The sequence below is a fragment of the Anolis carolinensis genome, chromosome 1 (assembly GCF_035594765.1).
Source record: "Anolis carolinensis isolate JA03-04 chromosome 1, rAnoCar3.1.pri, whole genome shotgun sequence".
NCBI classification, from domain to species: Eukaryota; Metazoa; Chordata; class Lepidosauria; order Squamata; family Dactyloidae; genus Anolis; species Anolis carolinensis.
Genome location: NC_085841.1, coordinates 167892030 through 167913813, shown reverse-complemented (window position 1 = coordinate 167913813; position 21784 = coordinate 167892030). Strand labels below are relative to the sequence as shown.

Here is a 21784-nt window from a genome sequence, read left to right as displayed (position 1 = left end):
TTGGTGGTTCGAATCCGCGGGCCAAGGTGAGCTCCTGCTGTTAGCCCCAGCCTCTGCCAACTCAGCAGTTTGAAAAAATGCAAATGTGAGTAGATGAATAAATACCGCCTCGGCGGGAAGATAAATGGTGCTTCATGCAGTCATGCCGGCCACATGACCTAAGAGGTGTCTACAGACAATGTAGGCTCTTCAGCTTAGACATGGAGATGAGCACCAACCCTCAGAGCCGGAGATGAACTTGGAGGGGGAAACCTTTACCTTTATCTGTGTTTGTTGTGTGTAGACATTGAATGTTTGCCTTTTGTCTGTGTTTGCTGGAATCCACCCTGAGTACCCTCAGGGAGATAGGGCGGAATACAAATAAATAATAATAATAATAATAATAATAATAATAATAATAATAATAATCATATATGATACATACAACATTTATTATCTTAGGTATCAATGGCACGACTCCAAATTATTGTTCTTTAATTAATGACTTTCATTAATTGTTAAGCAATAAGTAATAATTTGAATCATGCATTTCAAACTGATAGAATACCCAGTAAATATCCACCATATAGAGAAAAGAAAACTAATTATGAAACTCATTATCTGATACAAGCTACCTTGGGAGGGCTTTGAAAGGTGGCATATATGTAGTCTAAAAAAAGTGTAAGAAGAATTTAAATTAGTATCACAAACCCTTTAGCAAAGAGCTCCATGGTGCATTGTTATGTGCCTTATAGTTCTATTGCTGTTTGATGATAAATTACAATGAAGAGTATATATGCCAAAGGTGCCTACACAGTATTTCAGCCAAGTAAAATATGTGATTGTTTATGCATAGCCTATTTTCAAAAGAAACATTTTTCTTCCAGCAAAAAATGATTCACCTTTAAAATGTTAATTCTACACCTTAGTGCCCTTGCTGGAAGCTGTGATAAAGCAATATACATACACACCATTCCTCCACACACACAAACACAATCCAACTGTTTGTTTATGTAAATAAACAGAAGGCTTTTACAAAAAGCTGGGGGGAATCAACAGTCCTATGCTTTTCAATAAAAGGAAAAACAAAATAGGTAAATCTGACTTCTATTTTGTATTCTGAATTCTCATACTGAACAAAGGAAAATACTGAATAAAAATCACTACTAAACATTTAGGGAAACCGAAACAGGAATTATGGGGATATTGTCGTGCAGTTGGTCTTAGAAAATACAGTTGTCTTGCAACCAGATGAAACTGGAAACTATTTGGTTAAAAAAAAAGGTGTCCTCAGCATAGTGAGATATGCTACAGGCTGAGCCTCCTTTACCTGGAAATCTGATATCCCAAATACTCCCAATCTCACAATTCTTTGCCACCAGTCATCCAATTCCACTTTTGGGGGAAAGGAGCTAGGCACACATCTAGCAACCAATATGTTTTTTCCTCAAGGAGCCCTGATAGAAAAAAAGAAGGAGAGGAAGGTGGAGAAGTTGCCGCTTACTCAAGCCCCTGAAAAAACAGACAGCCATGGTGCTTCCATGTTCACCTTCTGCCTAGCCAATGCCCATACTCTGGGGGGGGGGGGGGATGACTGCAGGGGTAAATACAGAACAACCCTTTTGGCCATCAGCTGTATCCAGTCCAAACTGAAGAGAAAAGACATATCAGAATTCAAGATTCTTTGCTAAAAGGGCAGAAAATGTGCTCACAGCAGGGAAGAATTTGCGCATCTGCTTTTTCAAAGGCCTCCACCCTCTTTTTTAACATCATCAGGGCTCCTTGAGGAAAAACTCATCAGATGCTGAACACATAACTAGCCCCCTTTCCCCTCAGCTCTCATTTACTCTATATGCAAATACGGGTATTCCTAAAATTGGGGGGGGGGGGGGGAGGGAGAAATCCTAAATTCTGGTCCCAAGCATTTTGGATAAAGAAGACTCAACCAGTATTGGGATGGGATGGAATAGGGGAGGTCAACTGCAGTAGGTTTATCATGTTGGGAATTTTTTTCTTTAAAAAAAGGAAAGTGTAAAGGGAACTTTTCTGCACAACACTGTACAGAGAATGCTACCACTTGTTTAAAAGACATTGCCTTCTTATGCAAAAACATTAGTTTTATACAAATGAATTTCTCACAGAAACATCCTGAAATGCATTAAACTCTCATTATCCTGGGGCTCCCATGTTGGAATCAAATAAGTAAAGATATGTACCCTAAAACAGTATACAGACAGTCTGGTGAGAGAAACATAGGGCACATGTACACTGAACATAGACGTTGGTTGAAATCAGTTAGGGAGAAACCAATTTTGCCATCTGGACGATTAGACTAGCATGACAGAAACAAGTTTGAAGCCAGGAAAGTAATTACATTAAATATGGAAGATAGCCTGAAACTGGGTTTGGAACCTGATGTATGGTTTGCCATTTCCTAGTGAGAGGTGCACTAGTGCTCCAGAAGCATAAGATGTGTGTGTTTGTGTGTGTGTGTGTGTGTGGGGGGATAGATAATCCATTACTTACCCTAGGGGGTCAATTAGCCTCTTATTGCCCAGCTATGCCCTTGGGATATTTTTCAGCAGCTGACTTGTTCGAATTTTTAAATGCGGGCTGGTGTCTACAATGAGTCGATTCCACTGTGCAGTGTGGTTTAGATCTAGGGATTGCTAAAGCACATTAAGGGCCCATCTAGACAGGCCCCAAAACCAGGACCCGTCTTGGTTTTACTGTAGGCGTCCAAATGAGGGCTTTGGAAAAACTCAATTAATTTGGAACAAAACAGGGTTTCTTTGCTTTGTCCAGAATTAATTAGATACCCCGTTAGATCTGGGTCTGATGGGATATTGTGCCTGTGGACACTCATCTCCGGGTAAGTCCCAGGACTACCTGGGGGTGAGTCCCTATTTGCCATCCCTAACCTTTTGGGCTCCTGGAGCCCGAAAGTCCAGGATGGTATCCACCCTTCCCCCAAGCCCCCCAAATGTACCCCTAAAAGTAAAAAAAAAAAATTACCCCACACCCTTCTGGCATCAGGAAATGATGTGCCAGGAGAACAGGGGGCAAGTCCTCCTCTGACCCCCTCCCCTGGCACGTCATTTCTGTATGCCAAAAGGGTGTGAGGACTCAAATATGTGCCAAAGCACAGATGCAGATTTGATGCAGATTTGGGAACTGTGTGGAAGTTCCCTTAGTGTTTAACTTGGACTTTCCTGAGATTTTACTTAAAGCACTTTAAACCCATTAATGTGCGCTGCAATGCGCTTTGGCAGTGCACATTTTGTACGTACATCATCAGCTTCAAGCTGCATTAAATGGTCAGTGTAGATGTGCCCAGAGTTTCCAAATAGAAGCTGGTCTCCTTTACACTGAGTCCAGCTTCTCAAAGTTGGTGCTATGCACAATAACTGAGAGAAATTCTCCAGATTTTCAGTTCAGACCTTTTTCTGGCCTATAGATAGCGAGTACTGAACCTTCCACATTTTCTGCAAAAAACAAACAAATATGCCTTCTACTATGGACAATAGTGCTTCCATGAAGAATCAAACTGGTCCTACTTCACCAGTTTTCTTCCGTCCTCCTCCTCCCTATTTACCACAAAAAAAATAATGAATTGATGGCATGTCTAAGTAGCCACTGGCCGTTTTTAACTCAATTAACATATTAAAGGGGCAAGAGAAAGAAACACCAAAGCACATAAGGCAACATTACTATGGCAGCTAATGGGAAGAAACATAGGGGAGGTTATAGACAGGGTAAGAGCGGAAGAGCTAAAGCAGAAGACAAGCTTCACAACCATTTAACTATTTTGATTTATATATTTTTCTACCATTGTCACTATTCTGCTTTTGTCTTTGAGCTGTATTGTTGCTGAAAACTGTATGGGCCTGTTCCCTTCCACCATGGCCTTCAGCAGAAAAGCAATTTTCATAAGCATGTGGGAATCAAATTACTTGAGTGAAATGAGCTTGAGAAGTCTCACAGGTAACCAATTTCTGGAGGAGCAGCTCAGACAATTCTGGCTAAAGGCTCAATTTCACAAAAGATAAAACAGGTAAAGGTAATAAGAGTGACACCAGCCTACGTTGCTGCAGTGAGTGTGTCTTTGGAATACTGAAAAGAACAAGGGCATAATAAGTCAAGGGTGTGTTGCCCGGCAAGTGGAGGCAAACAACACAACAGTGTTAGAGAGAGCCATCTGACAGGTTGAATCTTAAAGGAGCAAACCCATGATTTACACTCACAATCTCACTTCTTTAAAGAGTCTGGCTTTAATGAGGGTATGTTGCCATCTATTCCTCCAGTGTTGAATGCAATTAATTGTGAATAAATTATTTTAATTAATTGTTTTTGCAATACCTAAGACAAAACCAAAGTATATTTATTTTAGTTAATTTTATGAGTGTGATCTCCTTACTCTCGTGTGCTTTATATTACAAGTAAAGAGATATTTATCATTTATGCATTTGTGTGGTTTTTATAAACTTTTAAAGTTACATTTGAATAACAAGAAACTAAGAAGTTTTTAATTGAGTTGTGATCATAAATACAGTCAGCCCTCTATGTCCACGGATTCTGCATCCATGGATTCAACCATCTACAGCTTGAAAGGAAATTCTGAAAAGCTAACCCTTATCTGGTCATTGTATATAAGGGATACCATTTTATTTTGCCAATATATGTAAGTAAGCTTGAGCATCCATGGATTTTGGTATTCACTGCGGGTCCTGAAACCAAACTCTAGGAGATATCCCTGTATCTATGGGTGCATCTACACTGGAGAATTATTGCATTTTAACACCACTTTATTTGACATGGCTCTATAGTCTGTGATTATAGGAATTGTAGCTTGTTGAAACATCATTACTATTTGGCAGAGAAAGTTACAGAACTTGCAATACTATAACTTCTATGATTCTACAGCATTGAGCCATTTCAACTAAAGTGATGTCAAACTACATTCCTGAACCTTGCTGGCTGGATACCAGTAGACTCCCATATCCTTTTTCACGTGCCTCCCAAAAACGGCAGATAGCTGGATGGCCGCTTTTGGTCTGCAGCTGGAAAATACGGAAAACACCTGGGTTTAATACTCTAGTAGAAAGAGGCACTACACAGGTGCTGCAGGTGTGCGTGCACTTTTCCAGCAAGCAGCTTTCCAAGGCATTTCAAGAAAGCTTCTCACTTCCCAGTGAGAAGAGTGATGACCTGGAGCTATCCTACCCTCAGCTTCTTTTAAATAGCCCTCTCTTTTCTCTTGATTTGCACTGCAGGCTCTTCCTGGAGAGGTGGCCTTTTTTGCTCCTGCTATTTTAATGAGAATGGCACTTAGTGGAGAAATGCACACAATGAAAGGCATGTAGGAATGGGATGCTGACCTTGCTTCCAATGTCCATCTATGTTATGGAATTAATGTAGTTTGGCACCATTTCAACTATCATGGCCCAATGGTATGGAATCTCAGGACTTGTAGTTTGGTGATGCATCAATATCCTTTGGCAAAAAAGGCTAAAGACCTTGTAATGCTGCTATTCCCATGATCCCATAGCCTTGAACTATGGCAGTTAAGGTAGCACAAAACTGTGTTATTTCTACAGTGTAGATGCACCCCTAATCTTCAAGTGAGACAATTATTGTTTGGATATAAACCTACAGGCATAAACCAAAGCATAGGGTAAAGGTAAAGGTTTCCCCTGACGTTAAGTCCAGTCATGTCTGACTCTAGGGGTTGATGCTCATCTCCATTTCTAAGCCGAAGAGCCGGCATTGTCCATAGGCACCTCCAAGGTCATGTGGCCGGCATGACTGCATGGAGCGCCGTTACCTTCCTGCAGGAGCGGTACCTATCTACTCACATTGGCAAGTTTTCGAACTGCTAGGTTGGCAGGACCTGGAGCTAACAGTGGCCGCTCACACTGCTCCCGGGGCTTGAACCTGGGACCTTTCGGTCTCCAGCTCAGTGCTTTAACGCACTTCGCCACCAGGGCTCCTTAAAACCAAAGCATATATAAGCTAAAATTCCCTGCATGTCATTTGTACCCTGAAAGTATTTATAGTGCAGATCAAGCAAACAGTGCTTCAGTGCACGGCATGAAAAGATGGGCTCAGCAGGCATAGTTCTAGTCTCCCTCTATTGTCATCCATGTATTTGTACATCAATAACAAAGGTACAGCAGCAAGAGCAACAACATCAAACATCCCTTGCAGAGGTCTAAACTTCTCTCCTTCCTCTGCTAGCAGAGATGCAGGATTTTCCAATAAACAGATGTTCTAGATACATGATACTGTACTGTAATGTGAAAATTTAGCAGAATGATGTCTAAAACACTTTTAAAATACATTAAATGCTTAATTTAAATGTATACAAAAATCTGAGGAAGACTATAATCTTGTACTTTTCACAAGTAACAGTGAACCGAAAACCTCAACTTCTTTTTAAATTCTTTTCAGCTTGTATACATGCGCACATACTTTCCACTCTCTCTTGTATATATAGGATCAGCTGTAAGAAGCAAGTGAAAAATTCTTACTCATTTCATCATTGGTTAATAATACACCCCCACACACAAAAAAGCCATTAACAGATATTCAGGCCGTGTGTGGTTCACATTTCACATGATGCACTTCAAGAAAATGGAAACAGGCTATTTCTGCAAGCGTAGAAGATTAAATGGGAAAAATGCCAGGAAAGAGATTCACTCCAATGCATTTTAATGACTGCACAATGGAAGAAAGGCATTCTTAGGCACTTTTAACTGTGAAATCTAGTGTTGCCCGAAAGCCTATCTACACTAGTAAACAGGTATGGATTGGTGTTTGCTAACATAATTCATCTGCGCTATCACTTTTTTTTCAAGCTCTCTTACAACTTCTAAGTACATCTTTCTGACCTTAATACTGTTATTTACATGTTCTAATGCACTACACATTGTTTGCTTTCAGAGTAATTCACAAAATGAAAGGGAATACACATTGGCAAACATTCATCCTGATCTCAACTAATCAGAAATGCAACAAAACTAGAGCATTTCTCAGCGGGATTAAGATAACTGATAAATTGTGACTGAGATCAGAAATCCTACAATGCCCCCCCTTTTTCTCTGAGAAGAAAAAGCCTGTCAAGAAAAAAAGCAACACTTAAAAACAAATTTACTTTATAATGTAAAAACAGAATGCTTATAAGACTCTATTCCAATGAAGAATTTTATAACAGTCTTCATGCAACATGCAGAACTGTAACTTTTTAACAGAAAATCTATTTCATTCTTCCATATTTGCTAATAACATTCATGTTTTCCATCCTTAAACTATAAGGCAGTTATTGGTGATTATTGTAAATTCAAATCAATCATAACTTTTTATGTATCTTTTATTTTCTCCGAGTTAAATTTAAAGAAAGTTGTTTGGCCCTGATCATAAATCTCTTTGGATTCGGATTCTAGTAATATTACTAGAAGGGGTGGAAATGCATTCAAAATACACATCAGAATGGTGAGCAGCTGTATGTCCCAAGCTATGAAAACTGTGCTTTGATCACTGCAGCACATTCTATGCAAGGAGAAACAAAAACAAGTAATATACAACCAGACAGATACCACTTCAGACAGGACCCAATGCAGGCATTTGGTTAACTGCATATGACATGCTGTTCCAGAAATATTTCAAGGACTTAGTGAAACTGACGTGAAAGCATTTTAGGAAACAAGGATATTTGCTTTTCTCTGTTTTCCTTCCCTTCTTTCCTTAACAAATCTTTCGCTAGGGGGAATGGAAGAGGCAAAGCTGACTGTAGCTCCTTGAGTAGCCATTTTACCTGGCACTGATTTATTGCCATGCCTGTAAAAGGAAGTTCTCTACAGCAAATTAGTTGGAACAGTGAACGGAAACACCAATCACAGGCCTTTGGAATCTATCAAACTTCATTCAGTTTCTCTGTAAGTAATATCATTGCTCAGGCGAAATGCTCAGTCACCAAGGTTCACCTGGCCTCACTAACTCTTCGGCCAGGTTCTGATCTGTATTTGCAGATAATGTGGACACCATCACAGTTTGGAACGAGTTCCTGGGGTGATAGAGTAGGTGCTTCACAGAAAACTGGTTCTCTTTGATTCTTAACTTGATTTAAGTGGCTGTGTAGAACCACCCTTCGTGAAACCTTGATGAACCCTGGAGTGTCAGTGTTCTTCAATGTAAACTAAATAGACCCAAAGCCTAACTTAGGACCTCATCACATTAAAGTTTGAATTCACTTTAAATCCACTTTAGGGAGGGGCCATTAAACAGCTCAGCCAGACAGGTCCTGGGCCTCATTAAACTACAAACCTCGGAATTCTGCAGGAGGCAGAAAACGGATTTAAAATGGATAAATGCTCAAGTGTGATGAGACACCAAGTATAAATCAGGGGTCCCCACAGTAAGACCTGTGAGCCAGATGCAGCCCTCCAAGGTCATATCCCTGCCCTAAACTTTAGACTTAGGGTCACCCTAAGTCTGAAACAACTTGAAGCTACACAACAATAATAATGCTAATTAACCAAAAGCACACTTCCCCTATGAAATACCAGTAAGTTTTTGTTGGTTGAAATTGTTCTCCATTTTAAATATTGCATTGTTCTTTCATGTTTCTTTGCACTACAAATAAGATATGTGCAGTGTGCATAGGAATTTTTTCATGGTTTTTTCAAACTATAGCCTGACCCCCCAACAGTCTGAAAGACTGTGAACTGGCCACTGGCTTAAAAAGTTTAAAGACACCTGGTATAAATATCCAAAGAATAACACATGACTATTAAATTGCTACCCGAGACAATCAGAAGGTGAATCTGTGTCTCTTGCATCCAAAATTAATTTTCCATATGTTGAGTACAGACTACTATATTCACTGCACTTTGAAAGACTTGCATGCAACAAATAAGAATTACAATAAACCATTTTCAAGAATCTAAATCCAAGAGTTAGCATAATCCTAATGCTTGATGACAGAAATAAGTTAATTTTTTTCTCCTTATTGCAACAGATTTGCAGACCACAGAATGTTCGGCAATAAAGATTTTTTTAAAGCATCACAAGAGGATGTATCACATTTTAATCTTTTTAAACATGTGTACAAAGAACATTTCATCAATCACATAAACTGAAGCAGTGGGAAAATATTGATCACATGGCAAAAAAGGATCACAGTAGGATTATCTTTGCTTCAGATGTGTTCTTGATTTTTACACTAACATCAATAAACAAGTCAACTGTCTTTGTAAATAGATTTTTTTTAAAAAGCAATCATTGTGAAGACATTACAAGAAAAGGGCATGGTGAGAAAAAGGAGTCTTGCAATAGAGCAAGAATGAAAGTGGCCATAAAAAAACAATTTATATTTTGGTTATGAACTTTGTCCTTGAGTTTTAATGAACTTTGAAAGAGATTTAAAGAGCCTGCATTTCCTTTAGATCCATAATTTTCTATGCAATTGCAAGTGTGCAGGATGCTGTTTCATTTATTGTTGTCACTCTTCCAGGAAGTGTAGAGAAATTGTTCCTGCTGGATAGAATGCAATACAGAAAATTCAGGATGCAACTACACTGTAGAATCAATGAGGTTTGACAGCACTTTAACAACCATGGCACAATGCTATGGAATCATGAGGGTTGTAATTTTAGAAAGTTTTTAATCTTCTGTGCCAAACAGTGATGGTTCCACCACAAACAAACTACAAACCCTATGATTCCATAGTATTGGAATTCCATAGTAGTTAAAGTGGTGTGAAACTGTATTCCTTCTACACTGTAGATGCTCGATGGTATTTTATACTGTGTGATTCTGTGTGTTGCCTATTTTGTTTTATTATGATGTCGTTTTTATGAATCCTGTGCTATATTTTAACTGTGTTGATTGGGCTTGTCCCCATGTGAGCCACCCTGAGTCCCTTCAGGGGGATGGAGGTGGGATACAAAAATAAAGTTTATTATTATTATTATTATTATTATTATTATTATTATTATTATTATTATTATTATTACAACTTGTACAAATATATTCTGAGGGAAAGGTTTTTAATGCATTCTTACTGAAGAACAGGAACCTCTTTTATACTTCTTTTTAGAACCCTTTTAGTAGTAGCTGTATCACCTTTCAGATCATTTCTTTTAAGATTTCAAAATAAACTAATTGAAAAGTTTATACAGACGTAATCAGACAAAGTGATTTTAAACAATCATGCTTTAAATCCCACTGTACAGATATTTTTGTTATCTATTGCTAGAGAAAGCACATAGAAAACATAGCAGATTATATTTTTGAAATTAAAAGAGGGGGCAGCGAGAGACATCAGAATCAGATATAAGCAGAAACAGTATGACAATATAATGTAGTAGAATATAAAATGCTAAACAACAATTCAATATAACTTTATTTCCTTATCTATTTATACCAGCTCAGTATATGATGCATCAATATACAGAAAAAAGATGAATGGTTGAATACATAGCAATATAGCTATGGATAGCGCAGCACTGTGCTTGCATTTATGTACCCATAAACATATATTGATATTTAAAGTGTATTCTGTTATTCATTAGCCCATAACACTGTACTTTCCAAGTTCTTGATAAAAACAGTCTTTGGTGATGATTCTTAATTATTTTGAAGGTTCAGTTATTCCAGAAGGCAGGTGTTAGTATCTGTTGGGGGGAAAGCTAAATATAGAACAACAACACATTCACTTTTTAGATTTTATTCTACCCTTCTTTCAAGGTTTAACTTTGACAGGTTTGTATAGGCGTCTATGTGTCGTGGTTTCTTTTTTGCAACCATTGTGCAAGGTAGAATAGCCGAATATACCACAAGATGGTAAGAAAGGAGGAGTTATGGTTTTCCCCAATTTGAAATGTATCATTATTATGCCTCCTGTTTGACACAGTTGAATAACTGGTTAGCCCTGAGAAGCAAAAGATTATTACAACTAGAAGGTGCTGGTTTGAAATCTGGGATACATGCCTATCTTTGGTATGAGAAAATAAAAGCAGATTCAAGCTTTAACACTCACTTTTTCTCTCCACAAGGAGACTCACAGCAGCTTACATTAAAAAGCATTTTGATATAATATAAAATATAAAACCATTAAAACAGAATTAAATATAAACGGTAATTTAAAAATTCACAGTTGAAATCGATAAAAATATAATCAAAGCATTTTCAACCTAGGGAGACTGTCACCCTGGTTATCCAGGCTATTCAATATAGGAGACAGTTTGGGGGCAATAAGCACCCTATTTGGTTAATACTGAGACCATCTTCTCCTTCCGCATCTCCGCCTGCTCTGTATGACTCCAATGGCTGACCCACAGATCTGGGGACTCCATCCCACCTCTAGAAAACACATCCTTCCTATATGGGCCAGGGTAATAGATGGCAAATAAAAACAAAACAAAAAACCCAACCTTGTATAAAATCAGATAGGCAGATGATTTATTTATTTATTTATTTATTTCGTGTCAAAAGCATTGCATAACAAATACATTTTAAAATGATGGGGAAAAAAGGAAATCACAAGCAACTAAATAGCGGGCAACAGCAACCACATTGTCCGTAGCCTTAAACAACTCCTCCTCCGTACATGAGGCAGGACATTGTGGGCAAGCATACATATGCGGAGTTGTTTGTTCTGCTCCACAGTCACACAAGGTGGAGGATTCCTCCAGGTAGTGCCACCTTGCCAAGTTGTCTTTAGATCTGCCCACTCCACTTCTGAGTCTGTTCAGGGACTTCCAAGAGGCAGATGATAAAAATAAGGTAATAGACTTGTTATCAGTCAACCAAAGGGACAGGACAAGAGCCACTCTTCTGCACCAAGTCAGAAGCAGTCCATAACAAACAAACACTTGTTCCTTCCAAGTTCCCTGCTGATCTTCCTTCTGACTCTTCTGAATGGTGTTGTGTGATACTAAAATGCTTGTTTATAATGTTATTATCCTTCCAACTCTATAGTATGCCTGTGGAATATGGACCATCTACAAACATCACTATCGACTTCTAGAAAGAGTCCATCAGGTTGCCTCCAAAAATTCCTGAAAATCTCTTGGAAAGAGAAGCAAACAAATGCCAGCATTCTGGAAGAAGACTATCAGCACTGAAGCAATGATTCTCCACCATCAACTTCGTTGGACTGGCCACATTGTCTGAATATTTGATCAGCATCTCCCAAAGCAGTTACTATATTCTCAACTCAAGAATGGAAAACAGAATGTTGGTGAAGAACAAAGATTTAAAGACGGGCTTAAAGCTAACCTTTAAAAATGTGCTATAAACACAGAGAACTGGGGAAACCTGGCACTTGATCATTGTAACTGGAAGTCTGCTGTTCTCAACAGTGCTGAGGATTTTGAAGAGACACAAATAGAAGATTAAAGGAGAAATGTGCCAAGATGATGGTGCATCAAGCAAATCTTTAGCGTGACTGCCTTCCATCTGAAAATCTATGTTCTCATTGTGGAAGTCTATGTGGATCCAGAATAGGTCTCCACAGTCACTTACAAACTCACTGCTAAGACTCTACCCTTGGAAGACAATCATACTCGTTCACAAGTGATCATTTATGACAAGTACATATCAGAGACTGATGGCTGATTTGACCTGTATATTCAAAGGGCTCTGCAGCTTCCACTAGAACCAAACAATCTGTTTCTCCCTCTTGAAGCACACTAAAAAAAAAATTCTAGTGAGCAAGGAAACCTTCTCTAGCAGGGTTTTGATACAACAGAAGGGAAATATTACAAGCATAGCTCCAACATAGGTCTTGGATCAACTCACCCACAACCAACCACTGAATTTTAATACAGTGTAATTAAGGGAAGCATCTGGGTCAGAAAGCTATCAGCAAAAAATTAATACAGCATAATAGATCAAATGTCTGGATCAGAACTTAACTATTAGCTATTTCCACATATAGTAAATACTCTTAGTGTTTAGAAATGTTCACAATAATAAAATGCACTGTCAAAAGAAAATGTATTTAAGAACATGTGTTAAGAGAAAAATTTAAAATATGCTTTTAATGGTAACTTTTTTGAAAAAAAAACAACATTTCCATTACTGTCTGTTTCTGCAGTAATTTGCAACTTTTTAAAGAAAAGTACAAAATACCATTTTGCCTATGACATGAAAAGTATATGCAAAAACAGCATGATGTGTATTGGGGCTGATTCATGCATCCCATTCATAAAATACAGAACATAAATGGCTGCTGACTCATTCCTTTTCAGGGGCCTTAGATGAAGAGCTTCCTCTATATTTGCTTATAAACTCAGGCAGAGGAGGGAGTGGGAAAATATTGTAAGATGAAGAAACTGCTACCTCCTCTGTCTTTTTGAGAGGAAGGGGCCAAAGCCCAGTAAGAGACAGGGATAGTAAAAATTAGAGAGTGGATGAATGAGTAAACAGAAACAATAGATGTTGGCAAATTAATAGGTCTCTCAATAGGGGTCCAATACAGAGCCCTGGGAAAGAGAGTGTTGCCAGGATAGCCCAGATCATATCAGGTAAGATAAAAATGGGGACTTAAAGGCTCTGGAGCAAATGTATGGTGTGCCCCCCTCCCATTCTTTCCAGTTCATTGTGTGAGGATTGTCATAGTTTCCTCTGGGTGAGGGTGGGATGAGGGACTATTCTGGGGAATTTAATAGAAAGGTTATTGGAGACCAATCAGAGATAACCATGTGGCCAGCTATATTCCCAATGGAGTCACATTTCATCATTCATAATTTTGGGGTCTAATTTTCGATAACAATCCCACACTTGCTTGTGCATTTGTCTTAGCAGTGGCCTGAAGGTTGACTCTTTCAACCATTCTTATGTGACCTGTTCCTCAGCTTTTTGTAAGATTTTCATTCCAGCAAAAATGACAGAGTTCCCTGCTACACTGAAATGAAATTTCAAACATTGGGACAGTTTTGCCTATACAGATGTCAGCATGCTGAAGAACAATTTATGATACCATATCTACACAGGCAATCAGTGTCAGATATTTTACCACACAAGCAAAATCTAATACATATATACTGAAAGGCTGATATGTCATCAATTTTACTTATGGAATATTGCTACTCCTTGATAAAAACTAGGTGGGATCTTCTCATCCTAAAATATAGAACCATATCCTTAATTTAAAGTGAAATTCGGGATCATTATAAAAATAAAAGACAACGATCTCTGTAGCCACCAGCTAGTTGCAATCCTGATTTTGTAATGCAAGGAAACAAGAAATTTAGACATTGTATTACAGTAGTGATTTGTATTCTATAAGTTGCAGTGATGATAAGAAAGAGGTAAATATACTGTGGAATAAGAAACAGCTTGCATCTATCTTATCTGGGGATTCAGGCAGGTGAAGGCCATCCTAATCTATTCTCATGAAAATGGATCTATGTGTAAAAATGGTTAAAGAAAGAAGTATGTTTCTAATGAACAGCAAACTTTGTTTTTAACCAGCAATGGCACTGAAAGCAGTGTGGACATAAAATGCACGCATTACATATATTTATATGAAAAACAGTAATAAAATAAAGTGACCACTTAATAAAATAACATTTCTAGGGGGCTGATGTAGAAAATGTATAACAAAATATAAAAAGCAATACAAAATTTAAAATCAATGATATTAAGAGATAACAATGTCTGACAATACAAGCTACAATACTGTAAGGGATACATCTGCCCAGGTGTATTCTAACAAGTTGACTCCCTGAAAAGTGATGCTTGTCTGCACTTTCAAAAAATCTCTAGACATACCCAGAATGAATGTCTGGCTTTCCTTATAATGAGTAGAGGCTTCCTGTGAGTATCCTAGGTTTAGTTTGGTTTGGTTTGGTTATTTTGCTTTAAACAAATTTTGGACAAAATTGGAATACTCCAGAGTTTCCTGCAGTTTCAGGACAGTCTGAGAAGCAGGACTGGGTCTGATTAAACCCCATCCACTCTCTAGAATAGACACCAGGACCAGCATACTAACTGTGTACTCATCAGTACAGGGGAAAGGGGTGGATTATGCCTGTTTTGCAGCTGCTCTTAAGTAGCCACCAAGCTCCATCCAAGCCCATGGCCACCATTTAGAATGAAGCTCTAAATTAGTAATAAGAAGAAGAGATGTGGTCAATGTGATCTGTGCCACACTCAACAATGTTCTTTCAATACTGTCTGTGAAAACCACCCTCAAGAGAGTTTGGAGTCCCAAAGGTAAAATGGCATACTTGTGCAAACAGGGGCTGGTAGTCACCACTTTAAGACACAGCTTTCCATACTGTGTGTCATGACACATTAGAGCAGTAGTTTTCAACCAGTGGGTCCCCAGATGTTTTGGCTTCAACTGCCAGAAATCCTAACAGCTAGTAAATGGGCTGGGATTTTTGGGAGTTGTAGGTCAATACACTTGGGGACCCATAGGTTGAGAACCACTGCATTGGAGTGTTGGCTGCAGGGTGGGAGTGTGTTTTGCCAACCTAAAAAAATTGACAAACACTTTGGAAATGTATGTTATCATGTAACAAATCATATATATTTAAAATTATAAATGAAAGGTTTTCAAGAAATATGTCATGTCCCCATACATTTAATTATTACAATTCATAGATGTGTCTGTATCTCTTATAAGGGGTTCAGTTTGAGAGTAAAACTGAATTACTGTGTTGGGAAATGATGCATATCTAGAAAACAATATGTCACCAATGTGAAATGTTTAGAAAGATCAGCCTTAGACACTCTGGATACTAGCTGCAGCTGGCTAAAAAATAGAGTAGGGAAAAATAAATCAAAGCGATGTCCTTCTGCAACAAAAGAAAAACGGGGGAAAGGAAAAAAAGGGGAAAAGTAAAAGCTAAATTTATCTTAATGTCTCTCATGCAAAGCTTTACTTACAATACTGCAGAAGCATGCTGCCAGGCAAGTTTTGAGAAAGGCAAGACACTATACAAGGGACCCTTAGCCGGGTTAAGTTTATTCTGTTAACAAATAAGGTATCGATCGTCTGTTTGTGCACATTATGCAGAGTTTGATTTTTCCCTCACACTCCTTCAGGCAATGATAAAATGGGAAAGGGTTGTATGGACTTGCCTGACAGTGTAAATAATCGTGAACACGTAATGGAGGGGGCAAAGAAAAGAACAGGTGCCCCCAAGCTAGTAGGATTCTTTTTTCAATGTCTACTGGTTATTTAATGATCTCTGTATTTCACTTTCTACACTAATCACTACTACATACATTCAATTTTTTAAAATGCATGCAGCCTATCTGGCGCTGTCTCAACACCTTAGGCATGAAACACATGAGCCTAAATACAAATACTAGTCCCACTGAATCAATGAGATTTACATAAATGTTGACTTGCCCTTCAGCAATTGATTTAAATTGATACACACTACCAGAGACTAGTAATTGAATTTAGGCCCCAGAATTCCCCCCTAGTGCTTTATTTTTATTTTTTAAATACTAGTAAAGTTGCAATCATAAACATATTATGTTTATAGTTCCAAGCAGGATTTTAACCAATAGTTTTGTTATTATTTGTTTTGTTTTCTTTCCTTCCCTTTGCTGCATATTAGAAATGGGATGTTAGTTCCTGAAATAAATTATTTACTTTATTTATTTTATCCCACTTTTCTCTTGACTCAGATACTCGAGGTGGCTCTTTGGATCCTACATGCCCACCTTCACTTCCTGGGACCTGCTTTTTGACATATGGGTTGGTTGCAGGAGGGTGGGAATCTGATAGGTTTCCTGAGACACAGAGATCTAGGGAAAGATAGAAAGTCACCTGACATTGACTCCATGTTGCCTACTTCATCTGCTGGTTCACTACATTGCATCTGACCTAAATCCTTAACATATTAGAGATGAACTCTAAAGCACAAAAATGTAGATAAAAACAGCAGTGCAATGCCCTTCATTCTGTCCCCCACTCCCTCTCCTTTCTTGAGATTTAGAGAGATCATAAAATTGTCAAACAAGGTTTCTCTTCATTATTTTCATTTCATTCACAATACAGCCTCTCACTGATTCTTGCATACTACAGTCAAGGAGAAAATTAAGCAAGTTGTTAATGGCACTTCTGATCGCACAAGTTCAAATTCAGTTTAATCTTGATAGCGGCTCTTTTCACAGGCATTTTAAATAGCATTTCCAGCCTGTGCTCAAAAATACAATTGGGATGTGTGCCTGTGGGTTTTTAAACCTTGTAATAAATGCAGTTGCAAATGCTGTTCACTTGGTGGGTAATGAAAATTCCTAAGGCCTTGGACGATCTATTATATACCAAGAATCAACAGACCATCTGGCTTCCAGGTGAAACCATTCAATTTAAGTCAAGGAACACTCGTGGGGGTTTTTAAAAATCACTATTTTTTACAAATCAACTTGTCATTTTGCAACAGCCTTCAGAGTATGACAAAAAGAAAGAAAGATGGAGAAATGCATCAATATTTTGGCTGATCAATATTTTGGCTGAATTAATCTGTCTGTTCAAAGAAAACAAAGCACAAGAATAAAAAGAAAAGCAACACCACAATTTACCTAGACACCTAGGGTTGGCAGTCACAATTTATATCACCTACCATATTTGTCAGATGAGACAATGATCTAGACTCAAATAATGGGCTTTTCTATTTAAATGTTAGACAGACTGAGCATTCCTTATATTGAATTCTGACCTCCAAAAAAATCCAAAATCCAAAACTGTCCACATGGGTGACTGATATAGTGAACCCTTCGCATTCTGATGGTCATGCATACAATTATTAAAATTATCTTTAGGACACACACACACAAATATGGGTATTCCAAAAAAAGGGAAATTCATAACATTTCTAATTCAAAGAATTTCATATAAGAGATGCTCAACCTTCAACCTCCTATAAAAGCTGACTTTGTATTACAGTTCCCTTGAAAATATATCTGAATGGTAGTGAAAGCTGAATGTTGCCCTTCTCTATCACCCAGAGCTCTTCCTGGTAGAGAATGGATGAGTTGTTCAGGAGTGCATATACTCTCACTTTTTAAGAAGTGTTTCAGTAGAGCACAAAATGCAAGCCACTGGCCACACCAAGAATTAATATTCCAAAACCATATATAAAAAATCAGTTCAGCATTCTTTGTGGTACAGTAGAGTCAGTAGAGCTTATCCAAGCTTCTGGATTATCCAAGCCATTTTTGTAGTCAATGTTTTCAATATATTGTGATATTTTGGTGCTAAATTCGTAAATACAGTAATTACAACATAACATTACTGTGTACTGAACTACTTTTTCTGTCAAATTTGTTGTATAACATGATGTTTTGGTGCTTAATTTGTAAAATCATAACCTAATTTGATGTTTGATAGGCTTTTCCTTAATCCCTCCTTATGATCCAAGATATTCGCTTATTCAAGCTTCTGCTGGCCCGTTTAGCTTGGATAAGTGAGACTCTACTGTATTTCTTTCCCATGCCCCAGTCAAATCCTATGCATCTTTATTCTGCAGAGAGCCAAAAAGACTTACACCTATGTAGAAGCATAAAATTGAAAGGATGTAAAGTACCCAAAGGTCTTTTTATTCGATACAGAAAGTTCTAATGTTGTCTAGGGCATTCCTAACAGTGCCATCAACCTATGTATAAAGACTATCAATGCAAGAAGGTCTACTGTCTTCTGAGGCAGTCCATCCGATTGATAAACAGCTCGTACCATCAGTGAGTCTTTCCTAAAATTATCTGAAATATCCTTTCTTATAATCTGAATTCTTTGATTTGGGCCCTGTACTAAAGATTGGTAGAAAACAAGCTCACTGCATGTTCCAGCTGACATCCTATCAGATGTTTAGATGGCTTCTCTAGTCCAGGCTAAACATACACAACTTCCCTAACTGTTGCTCATTTCTAGGCTTTTTACCATCTGTATCACCTTTCCCTGGACTTGTTCTTGCTTTCCAATATACTTCTTAAACATAAACCTCAAAATGCACATAGTATTACAGATGACATCTGTCCAAAGCAAAATAAAGCAGGGTCCTTATGACATTTGACCAAAGGCTCACAGGACTGCAGAAAAAAATGAATGAAACAAAATGCATTTGTTTGCTTCATTTGTAACCTGCCATTCTCCTAGAGTGGGTTTCAAGTTGGGTCATAAAAGTAATTCGGAAAATGTCTGTTTCTCATGAGGTGTGAGTTCTCAGAGAGAAGTGTTTGTTTCAATCCCATGCACAAAGCTAATAGAAAGCTACTAATGATTTCTTACATAGAATGAGTCTTTAAATCAACAATATCAATTTGGTTATTATATTATATTGCATACACTGGGTGCTATATCCCTTTACACTGCCATATCAAATATTGATGTAATCTCAAGCTTTACATGAGTTTCTTAACACTAGGAGTTCTGATGATACAACAAAAGACATCATTAACACTTTAGTAAATCTTGTCTTCACTTGTAATAACTTCACCTTCAATGGAGGTCACTATTTACATCTACAGGGTACATGCATGACTCCTTTTTATGCAAATCTATTCATGGGCAAGCTAGAAAATAACATCCTTAAAGAGGCAAATAAAAACCTCTCATATGACGCTGGTTTATTGATTCAATTTTTATGGTCCAGACTAAGGGAAATAATGATTTAGAAAACCATATATTATATAGAAACTCTATCCATCCAACAATCACATTTTTATCTAACAACACAACTGAACATCCACATACCACTTTCCTTGATGTCCTCCTCACCTTGATGTCCCCATCACAAAGTTATCACTGATCTTCACAATAAATCCACTGATTCTCATATTTACCTGGACTGGAAATGTTGCCACCCCAAGCATGTTCAAAAGAAGCATTATTTATAGACTAGTTCAAAGAATCAAACATTTCTGTAACACTGAATAAAAGGAATTTTGTAGCACTTTAAAAACTAAATGCATACTGATATTCCAGATTAATTGGCTGCCTTTGAATTCTACCTACACTGAAGAAAATTAGTGTAAGAGAACCAATGAACTTCAATAATACCTGTCTTAAGAAGGATATCCTCCTCATATAATTGATGACAACAGTAGGAGACCAACCATCATTTGGGGGGAAAGTCATCTCCAATAAAGGCATGTGTCAAGGAAAACAACATGTAATGCATTTGTAGTAGATTTTCACTGAGCATCTCCTATCTGTAGTTAGGGAAAGATATCCATTGACAGTAAATTCTAATCTTGCAAAAGCATCAGAAAGCCTCACATTACAGCTTTCCATCAGTTACAAAATGCCTCTCTACCCTGTTTCCCCGAAAATAAGACATCACCTGAAAATAAGACCTAGTAGAGGTTTTGCCTCCCCCAAAAGTAAGACCTAGCAAAGTTTGTGTTTGGAATCATGCCCGCCAAACAGAATACCAGAGCATGCAGGATTGGTAAATGTATGTACCATAGATTGTTGTACATGGAAATAATGGTCGTAACAAGAAATTCTTGATAGGATTCAGAGTTTGTCTGGTTATGCTGGTTTGCGATGACAACTACTGTACAGTATATAATAAATGTTCAATTTTTATTCAACAATAAATATGAGTTCTTCATAGAAAAATAAAACATCCCCTGAAAATAAAACCTAGTGCATCTTTGGGAGCAAAAATTTATATAAGACACTGTCTGATTTCGGGGAAACACGGTATATGGTGACAGGATAATATAAATATGGGGAGGGGGAACATAACCGAACATAACACACTACACAAGAAATCCTTGCTGGAAGATATATTTTATCCCCTTTTTTGAAATAGAAATAAATCTGTTTTATTTATAGTTCTGCTATAGGCTAGAAAGAAAAGAATTGGTGGGGGAGAGGGTTTTTTGTTACAGGGAATATAATTATTTTTATTTAAAAACAATTTGGTTCTAAAATAAAGGTGAATACAAGTACAAGAAGCATACCTGAAACAGTTAAAAATATCATGGTAGATTACACTAACATTATAATAATGATACTAGACAAGCTTCATTTGAAACACTACATACAGCACTTATCACCTCATTTAAAGGCATTCCAGAAAGGGAGGAGTTACACTGGAGGGCAACTGAAAGCAAGGGAAGATAGGTTCTTGAAAAGTGAAAGAAAAAAAAGGAAAAGAACATTTGGAAAGCTTAAAAGTTAAATGTTCTTGGTGAAGAGCATATTATATTTTTTCAACCAGCATGTTTTATAGCCTAATGACAGAAGAATGAAAACTTGAGAAAACTCACAAACAAAAATTAATTGAATTATTGGGATGTAAATCTAACATGCAAAGGTGAACAATATCTGATGCCAGTAGTTTTCTCCCGGCTGTGGAGAAACCAAGTATTTCTGCAAGGTTTTTTGACAGCTATTCATGTATCTGAAACCGTCTTGGAAATGTATTCTACACAGAAAATGCACTTTTTTGCTACAAAATTGTGAACTTTGCAAAAAGAAACTTGAATATAGTTCAAGTAACAAGATTTCAGTGGCATTAAACAAAAATCATGTTTTTATGTTTTAAAAATCCACAAAAAATGCTTTCCTGTGTGGAATAAATTCCCCAAACACTTTCAGATGCATGAATACTAGTGAGAACTACACAAAAATCCACCTTATTATTTTAGTCCTGATTTTGGGGGTGTTGAGAAACCATTTCTTCAGCCAGGTAATTAATACTGCTTTATATGAATTTATTTATTTATGATTTTATATATTGTCTTATTAAAACAAATGGCAGGAAAACATCCAATATGTCATAAATAGAAGAGGAATAAATGCAACTACCACCCACCTCATTAAAGGACT

At 37.5% G+C, this 21784-nt stretch overlaps 1 protein-coding gene across 5 annotated transcripts in view; it reads right to left on the bottom strand.

Annotated features, from left to right (window-relative positions):
* Window positions 1-21784, bottom strand: part of macrod2 (mono-ADP ribosylhydrolase 2) — a 1355048-nt gene that overhangs the window by 483830 nt on the left and 849434 nt on the right. The window lies entirely within an intron of this gene.